Source organism: Oncorhynchus clarkii, chromosome 20, assembly GCF_045791955.1.
Source record: "Oncorhynchus clarkii lewisi isolate Uvic-CL-2024 chromosome 20, UVic_Ocla_1.0, whole genome shotgun sequence".
NCBI lineage: Eukaryota > Metazoa > Chordata > Actinopteri > Salmoniformes > Salmonidae > Oncorhynchus > Oncorhynchus clarkii.
Genome location: NC_092166.1, coordinates 37,595,800 through 37,604,950, shown reverse-complemented (window position 1 = coordinate 37,604,950; position 9,151 = coordinate 37,595,800). Strand labels below are relative to the sequence as shown.

At 47.3% G+C, this 9,151-nt stretch overlaps 1 protein-coding gene across 1 annotated transcript in view; it reads left to right on the top strand.

Moving 5' to 3' along the window:
- LOC139377073 (uncharacterized) overlaps nucleotides 1-9,151 on the top strand; it is a 101,765-nt gene continuing 92,614 nt past the window's right edge. Inside the window, exon 1 of the mRNA XM_071120117.1 lies at nucleotides 1-324. The gene's annotated coding sequence lies outside the window, so the exon portion shown is untranslated. The remainder of the gene's footprint in view (nucleotides 325-9,151) is intronic.

Below are 9,151 nucleotides of genomic sequence, written 5' to 3'. Positions count from 1 at the left end.
ACGAGCCCCTCTGGTAGCGGCGAGAAGCATCCTCTGAAATAAAACATAAGCTGCCCCTTCTGCAGCAGAAACGGAAAAACGGACGCAAGAAAAAAAGCAACAACAAAACCGACAGTTTTGCACAGTGTCATGCTGCTTTCGCGTTTAATAATATCACGGAAGAGTCAGGGAAGGTTGTGAGTGAGTGAGGGGGTGGATCTTTTTGCTGAGAATGAAATCCAAGGCGCTTGTTGTCCCAAGTGAATTCATTTGAAGAGCTTGCAGAGACACAGAGCGACCGGGATGCCGCCCAACATCGCTCCACCTATTCATCCGCGAGGTTAAGTGAGTATAATTGTTGGGGGGGGATATACTTTTACCGTTTGACACCTCTTCCATTTGTAGTCTACTTTTGATCAACATTGTCTGCGTTCCGTCAGTGATGTGACGGGCCACTATGAGAGCGGTCAGAGTATTCTAGGCGATTCCACCTGTCTGATCAATGATTCATACTCAGCAAAGTGCTCTAGACAATCAGTCAGTGATGTGAGGAACTTGTTTCTTTCCTTTGGGAATTGCGCGCGTCCCCGATAATGGTCGAAATGTAATGCGTTAACACTTCATTAATTCATACACAGTGCACAATAATTCTGATTTAGAGGTCAGGCCAGTGCAGTTTGAACTTCTGAACATGTCTCGTAGGCTACTTAACAATTAAAACCAGAAAGATGAATGAATAGATGCCCCCGGTTAGTGGAGCTCCCATCAGTTCTGAAGCACACAATTAATAGTCTGACAGACAGCAGGGGAGAGAGGTGCAGATCAAGATGTTATTAATTAATGGTCTGAAAGACAGCAGGGGAGAGAGGTGCAGATCAAGATGTTATTAATTAATGGTCTGAAAGACAGCAGGGGAGAGAGGTGCAGATCAAGATGTTATTAATTAAGTCATGACATCATCATCCTGTCCAGGCTTGTTGCAGCCTGTCTGTTCTAGATGTAGATGTTGAAGACCTGTGTTTAGTAGACTGGCTTGAAGAGGGTGTGAAGGGACCGGGTCTCCCTTTTAAAACATAATGGACAAATTATGCATATTTATAGTTTATAGTATTTATTGATTCCCAGCTATTCTCAGAGTTGTGTGTGTGTGTGTGTGTGTGTGTGTGTGTGTGTGTGTGTGTGTGTGTGTGTGTGTGTGTGTGTGTGTGTGTGTGTGTGTGTGTGTGTGTGAGGGAGGGAGGGAGGGAGGGATGCACAGCGGGTTTCACGGTGCATATCGATGAATGGATTCCTCTTACTATGCAGCAGTGGTTCCCAGCTTGTTGTGTGTGTGTGTGTGTGCTTCACCCCATTACACTCATTGTGTTGATTTAAGCAGGAGAGTCACCCCAGAGAGCTGTGCTCCTGTTTCTCTCATTATGAAGTGATGCCCAGAATCACTTTTACACTGACAATCACACCAGGAGAAAGTTGGATGAGAGCAGAGCTATACTCAGCAACATTACCAACTGAAACAAACAAATGCAGTCTTCTTTCCAGACAGGAGGTTGTTTGGGGGGGGGTCAAATAATTAGTTACCTTGTCTGATGCATGAGGAGTCACGGAGACACTTAGACTTTATTTCAAAGTCCTAATTTGGTCTTAAATCCTGCATACAACACAGGTTCTATCCCCAGGCTATTATCTCCACCCACGTAATGTCATGCACGCACGCACGCAAACACACACACACACACACACACACACACACACACACACACACACTAAAATGTACTGATCTACTGCATACTTACACTGTAGCATTTCTAAGAACTGACAAACCTCTCTTGGTTCCATAGCATGTCTCTCCAGAGCCCTTCTCCAGGCATGATATCTTAAAGATTAAGCCTTTCTCTCCTGCAGGCGGAACAAGGGTCCTCTCTATGGGGTGACAGAACAGTCAGCCAGACCCCACTTGGCCTGGGGACAATTTCAGAGACCGCAGAACATCTCTGTCTCTCTTTTTTTAGATTGGATTGGCACCCTGGCAAATTAATGTGTGTGTGTGTGTGTGTGTGTGACAAGGCTCCAGACTAACATTTTCCCCTGGTGGCACTAGTGACACACACTTTTTCAGTTGATGGCACCAGCCCATGATTTGTTCGCACATTCATTTTATAAAGTCAATCACAGTGCTTTATTAGGAGGTGTAACTGAGATGGTATTCAATGAATAAGTTGTTTCATCTAACATGTCCATGCAGGAATGGATGATTCAAGATATTTTGATGGGCAACCTAATCCAGTGATCGTCATAAACTTTGGCCAGACATTAGGCTAGTGTTTTTATATTTTACTGTTCAAATAGGGCTCCAGAATTTTCAGAATTTGCTTTTGTTCAATAGAGATGAACTTGTCCATTTATTTGGGAAAGATTCACTACCTGAGTAAGTGGAAACTCTAAAGACAGTGTTACGGTTTTCTTCGGGTGAAGTAGAGTCGGACCAAAATGCAGCGTGGTAATTTAGATTAATCTTTAATAATGATGAAAAAAAACGAACAATACAAAAACAAGAAACGTAACACGAAAACCTAACAGCCTATACTGGTGCAAAACAAACACAGAGACAGGAACAATCACCCACGAAACACTCAAAGAATATGGCTGCCTAAATATGGTTCCCAATCAGAGACAACGATAAACACCTGCCTCTGATTGAGAACCACTCCAGACAGCCATAGACTTTGCTAACCACAATCTCAATACCTACGAAAACCCCAAGACAAAACACACCACATAAATAAACCCATGTCACACCCTGGCCTGACCAAATAAATAAAGAAAACACAAAATATTAAGACCAGGGCGTGACAGAACCCCGCCCCCCAAGGTGCGGACTCCCGACCGAACAACTAAACCCATAGGGGAGGGTCCGGGTGGGCGTCTGTCCACGGTGGCGGCTCCGGCTCGGGACGTGGACCCCACTCCAACCAAGTCTTAGTCCCCTTGTAATGAGTCCTTTGATTGGCGACCCTCGCCGCCGACCTTGGCCTAATACCCCTCACCAAGGACTCCACTGGACTGAGGGGCAGCTCGGGACTGAGGTAGCTCGGGACTGAGGGGTAGCTCGGGACTGAGGGGTAGCTCGGGACTGAGGGGAAGCTCGGGACTGAGGGGAAGCTCGGGACTGAAGGGAAGCTCGGGACTGATCCTGGCTGGCTGGCGGTTCCGGCAGATCCTGGCTGACTGGCGGTTCCGGCAGATCCTGGCTGACTGGCGGATTCTGGCTGAATGGCGGATCCTGGCTGAATGGCGGATCTGGAAGATTCTGGCTGACTGGCGGATCCTGGCTGAATGGCGGATCTGGAAGATTCTGGCTGACTGGCGGCTCTGGCTGCTCCATGCAGACTGGCGGCTCTGGCTGCTCCATGCAGACTGGCGGCTCTGGCTGCTCCATGCAGACTGGCGGCTCTGGCTGCTCCATGCAGACTGGCGGCTCTGGCTGCTCCATGCAGACTGGCGGCTCTGGCTGCTCCATGCAGACTGGCGGCTCTGGCTGCTCCATGCAGACTGGCGGCTCTGGCTGCTCCATGCAGACTGGCAGCTCCTCGCAGACTGGCAGCTCCGGCTGCTCCATGCAGACTGGCAGCTCCTTGCAGACTGGCAGCTCTATGCAGACTGGCAGCTCTGGCTGCGCTGAACATGCAGGAGACTCCGGCAGCGCTGTAGAGGAGGAAGGCTCTGGCAGCGCTAGATAGGCGAGGCGCACTGTAGGCCTGATGCGTGGTGCTGGCACTGGTGGTACTGGGCCGAGAACACGCACAGGATGCCTGGTGCGGGCTGCCGGAGGGCTGATGCGTGGAGGTAGTACTGGATAGACCGGACCGTGCAGGCGCACTGGAGCTCTTGAGCACCGAGCCTGCCCAACCTTACCTGACTCGATGCCCACTCTAGCCCGGCCGATACGAGGAGCTGGTATGTACCACACCGGGCTAAGCACCCGCACTGGAGACACCGTGCACACCACAGCATAACACGGTGCCTGCCCGGTCTCTCTAGCCCCCCGGTAAGCACAGGAAGTTAGCGTAGGTCTCCTACCTGGCGTAGCCATACTCCCTGTGAGCCCCCCCCCCAATACATTTTTGGGGCTGCCTCTCGGGCTTCCATCCGCGTCGCCGTGCTGCCTCCTCATACCAGCGCCTCTCCGCTTTCGCCGCCTCCAGTTCTTCTTTGGGGCGGCGATATTCTCCAGGCTGTGCCCAGGGTCCTTTTCCGTCCAATATCTCCTCCCAAGTCCAGAAATCCTGTGATCACTGCTCCTCCTGCCGCTGCCTGTCACCACGCCGCTTGGTCCTGTTGTGGTGGGTGATTCTGTTACGGTTTTCTTGCGGTGAAGGAGAGTCGGACTAAAATGCAGCGTGGTATTCTTGATACATGTTTTAATAACGAAAAAAAACGAACAATACAAAAACAAGAAACGTAACACGAAAACCTAACAGCCTATACTGGTGCAAAACAAACACAGAGACAGGAACAATCACCCACGAAACACTCAAAGAATATGGCTGCCTAAATATGGTTCCCAATCAGAGACAACGATAAACACCTGCCTCTGATTGAGAACCACTCCAGACAGCCATAGACTTTGCTAGAGAACCCCACTAAACCACAATCCCAATACCTACGAAAACCCCAAGACAAAACACACCACATAAATAAACCCATGTCACACCCTGGCCTAACCAAAATAATAAAGAAAACACAAAATATTAAGACCAGGGCGTGACAGACAGCTACATCGCTAACTCAAAACATAATACCCACTGCTGGTAGCCATGTACAATATTCATCTAATAGTAAGTTCAATGTCCTAAAAAAAACTTTGCAGTTGTAGCCTAGGCTACTACCCATTGAAGCCTGCACTCACAATGGCTGATGCAAATTTAGCTTCGTATCTCAAAGCCAAGAGTAGTGGTTTCCAAAGCTGCCATTTTCCCACAATTAGATTTTGAAATATTACAGCCTACAATCAGATGTCACGGCTTTCGTTGGAAGAAGAAGAGTAGTCGTTGGACCAAAATGCAGCGGGGTACGTGTTCATCTTTATTAGCTTCCCTGACTGAACACAAAATAACAAAAAGAATAGCCAAAACAGTTCTGCAAGGTGCAACCAACACTAAACAGAAAATAATCATCCACAACTAACAGTGGAAAAACAGGCTACCTAAGTATGGTTCTCAATCAGAGACAACGAAAGACAGCTGCCCCTGATTGAGAACCATACCCATCCAAAACATAGAAATACAACACCTAGACATACAAACATACACATACAAACATTCTAATGCCAAAAAATAGAAACATACAAAGCAATCTACGTTCAGGGCGTGACAGAGGGAGTCAAAATGAGAACACACAGACGGCTGCTTTATAAAATATCTGTCTCCGGATTATATCGTCAAACTAAGGGCAACCATGGCATCCGTAACAGAGATGGGAATGGTCCATCCATGTATTCGGGTAAGAGAGTCTAGCTAGCTACATTTTCAGGAATTATATGTTTATACTTTTGTCAGAAAGTCGTTTTCATTGCAAATGAATGCATACTTTTAGCTAGCTAGCTAAGGTTAACTGGCTGTCTCACTATCTAACTAACGTTAAGTTTATGATCTGTTTAATAATATTATTCGTATCTCAGAGCCATTTGCATTGCTAGTTATAGCTTAATGTTAGCTAGCTAACATTGAACCTAGTTGGTTAGTTTCAGCTACCAGCAGATTCATGCAGGGTAGTAATTTAGGAGTTGGGATTATGTTTAGTGATTGCTAGCTAGCTACATGTCTAAACAAAAGACTCCACTATGCAAGTAACCATTTCACTGTAGCATTTTTATTTAACTAGGCAAATCAGTTCAGAATAAATTCTTATTTACAATAACGGCATAGGAACAGTGAGTTAACTGCCTTGTTCAGGGGTAGAAAGACAGATTTGTACCTTGTCAGCTCGGGGATTTGATCTAACAACCTTTTGGTTACTGGCCCAACACTCTAACCACTAGGCTACCTGCAGCCCCATTTAGACCTTCTGTATCCTGTGCTTATGACAAATAAACTTTGATTGTATTTAATGTAGTGTGTGAAGAACAACATGACCTGCACCAAAGTCAAATTAGGATATAACGTGACAGTGTCTAAGTTCTAAAATTCTCCAATAGAATGCCCTGTTTTATTTTGTCACACCCACACCCACAACCGTACACTATTTTCTGCTTGCCATTAATTTGACTTATTTTCCTGTAATAATGAATACAAATTAGCTAAAGTTAAGACGTTGTCAGCTATATGATATGGCCATCATTTGTACTGGCTAGCCTGCTAACTTAATGTAAGCAAGCTAGCTAACAAGCTAAAAAAAAAACAGTGTTTATTGGTGTTAAAATACACCAGTTATGTTATTTTGGATCTGCTGATGTCATGCAGCCTGTCGTTTTTGTGTTTATACTTTTCCATAATGACAACAACAAGTTTGATGCCGGACAACAATAGAATGTCTACAGACATAGTATAAACATGCCTTTAGTTTTGACATTTTTGGTTGTTTAGTACACTACCGTATTCTCTCTGTTTAGCACATGGCCTCACATGATTCCTTAAAGAGATGGGTGGGGCTAAGGCTTAAGAGGGTGTGAACGATGCTGACTGGGTGTAGACAAAGAAGAGCTCTCCAGTAGGTGTACCAAAACATTCCAGGGCCATTTTCTCAAAAATGGGGTTACAAGTTTATCAACTTTCAAAGCAGAATTACTTTCCCATTGTTCCTCAACTGTAGTGTATGATATAGACTTTTCTAGCTCTGAGTCTCTACTTTTATCCAATGTAAAAAACACAATTTCACATTTTGCTACGTAAGACCGAATGGAGCCAGGCGGTCACAAATGATTGGAGTCTGGAGCCCTGGACTATGGCGTGTGTGTGTGTGTGTGTGTGTGTGTCTGTCTATTTGCACATGCATGCATGCTTGTGTGTGTGTGTGTGTGTGTCTGTGTGCTTGTGCGTGGATGGAGGGTCGGTGGGCGTAGATTGGCCAGTTACCCAGACAAATTAGTCCTGGCCTGGGCAGAGAGACCAGGACCTCAGCCTGCCATCGGTCATTAGTACCACAGATCCATGACTGGGAGGTTCAGGGCACCAAAACCCACTGACTGTATAAATCCTCTTAAATTATTAATTCTTTGCATAGGGCAAGACAAGGTTCACAGGCCGAGAGGAGTAGGAGAGGAAAGGCAGAGAGAAGAAGGATGGAGAGTAGGGGAGATGACAGTTTGACTTATCCCCTGGGGCTGGTTGGAGAGTAGTGGAGATGACAATATGACTTATTCCCTGGGGCTGGATGGAGAGTAGGGGAGATGATATGATGAGATAAGAGGGGAGGAGAAGAAGGATGGAGAGTAGGGGAGTTGACCGTTTGACTTATCCCCTGGGGCTGGATGGAGAGTAGGGGAGATGACAGTTTGACTTATCCCCTGGGGCTGGATGGAGAGTAGGGGAGATGATATGATGAGATAAGAGGGGAGGAGAAGAAGGATGGAGAGTAGGGGAGTTGACCGTTTGACTTATCCCCTGGGGCTGGATGGAGAGTAGGGGAGATGACAGTTTGACTTATCCCCTGGGGCTGGATGGAGAGTAGGGGAGATGACAATATGACTTATTCCCTGGGGCTGGATGGAGAGTAGGGGAGATGACAGTTTGACTTATCCCCTGGGGCTGGATGGAGAGTAGGGGAGATGACAGTTTGACTTATCCCCTGGGGCTAGATGGAGAGTAGGGGAGTTGACAGTTTGACTTATTCCCTGGGGCTGGATGGAGAGTAGGGGAGATGATAAGAGGGGAGGAGAAGAAGGATGGAGAATAGGGGAGTTGACAGTTTAACTTATTCCCTGGGGCTGGATGGAGAGTAGGGAAGATGATATGATGAGATAAGAGGGGAGGAGAAGAAGGATGGAGAGTAGGGGAGTTGACAGTTTGACTTATTCCTTGGGGCTGTATGGAGAGTAGGGAAGATGATATGATGAGATAAGAGGGGAGGAGAAGAAGGATGGGGAGTAGGGGGGTTGACAGTTTGACTTATCCCCTGGGGCTGGATGGAGAGTAGGGGAGATGACAGTTTGACTTATCCCCTGGGGCGGGATGGAGAGTAGGGGAGATGATATGATGAGATAAGAGGGGAGGAGAAGAAGGATGGGGAGTAGGGGGGTTGACAGTTTGACTTATCCCCTGGGGCTGGATGGAGAGTAGGGGAGTTGACAGTTTGACTTATTCCCTGGGGCTGTATGGAGAGTAGGGAAGATGATATGATGAGATAAGAGGGGAGGAGAAGAAGGATGGGGAGTAGGGGGGTTGACAGTTTGACTTATCCCCTGGGGCTGGATGGAGAGTAGGGGAGATGACAGTTTGACTTATCCCCTGGGGCTGGATGGAGAGTAGGGGAGATGACAGTTTGACTTATCCCCTGGGGCTGGATGGAGAGTAGGGGAGATGACAGTTTGACTTATTCCCTGGGGCTGGATGGAGAGTAGGGGATATGACAGTTTGACTTATCCCCTGGGGCTGGATGGAGAGTAAGGGGAGATGATATGATGAGATATCCCCTGGGGCTGGATGGAGAGTAGGGGAGATGACAGTTTGACTTATCACCTGGGGCTGGATGGAGAGTAGGGGAGATGACAGTTTGATTTATTCCCTGGGGCTGGATGGAGAGTAGGGGAGATGACAGTTTGACTTATCCCCTGGGGCTGGATGGAGAGTAGGGGAGATGACAGTTTGACTTATCACCTGGGGCTGGATGGAGAGTAGGGGAGATGACAGTTTGACTTATTCCCTGGGGCTGTATGGAGAGTAGGGAAGATGATATGATGAGATAAGAGGGAAGGAGAAGAAGGATGGAGAGTAGGGGAGATAACAGATTGACTTATTCCCTGGGGCTGGATGGAGAATAGGGGAGATGACAGTTTGACTTATCCCCTGGGGCGGGATGGAGAGTAGGGGAGATGACAGTTTGACTTATCACCTGGGGCTGGATGGAGAGTAGGGGAGATGACAGTTTGACTTATCACCTGGGGCTGGATGGAGAGTAGGGGAGATGACAGTTTGACTTATCCCCTGGGGCTGGATAGAGAGTAGGGGAGATGACAGTT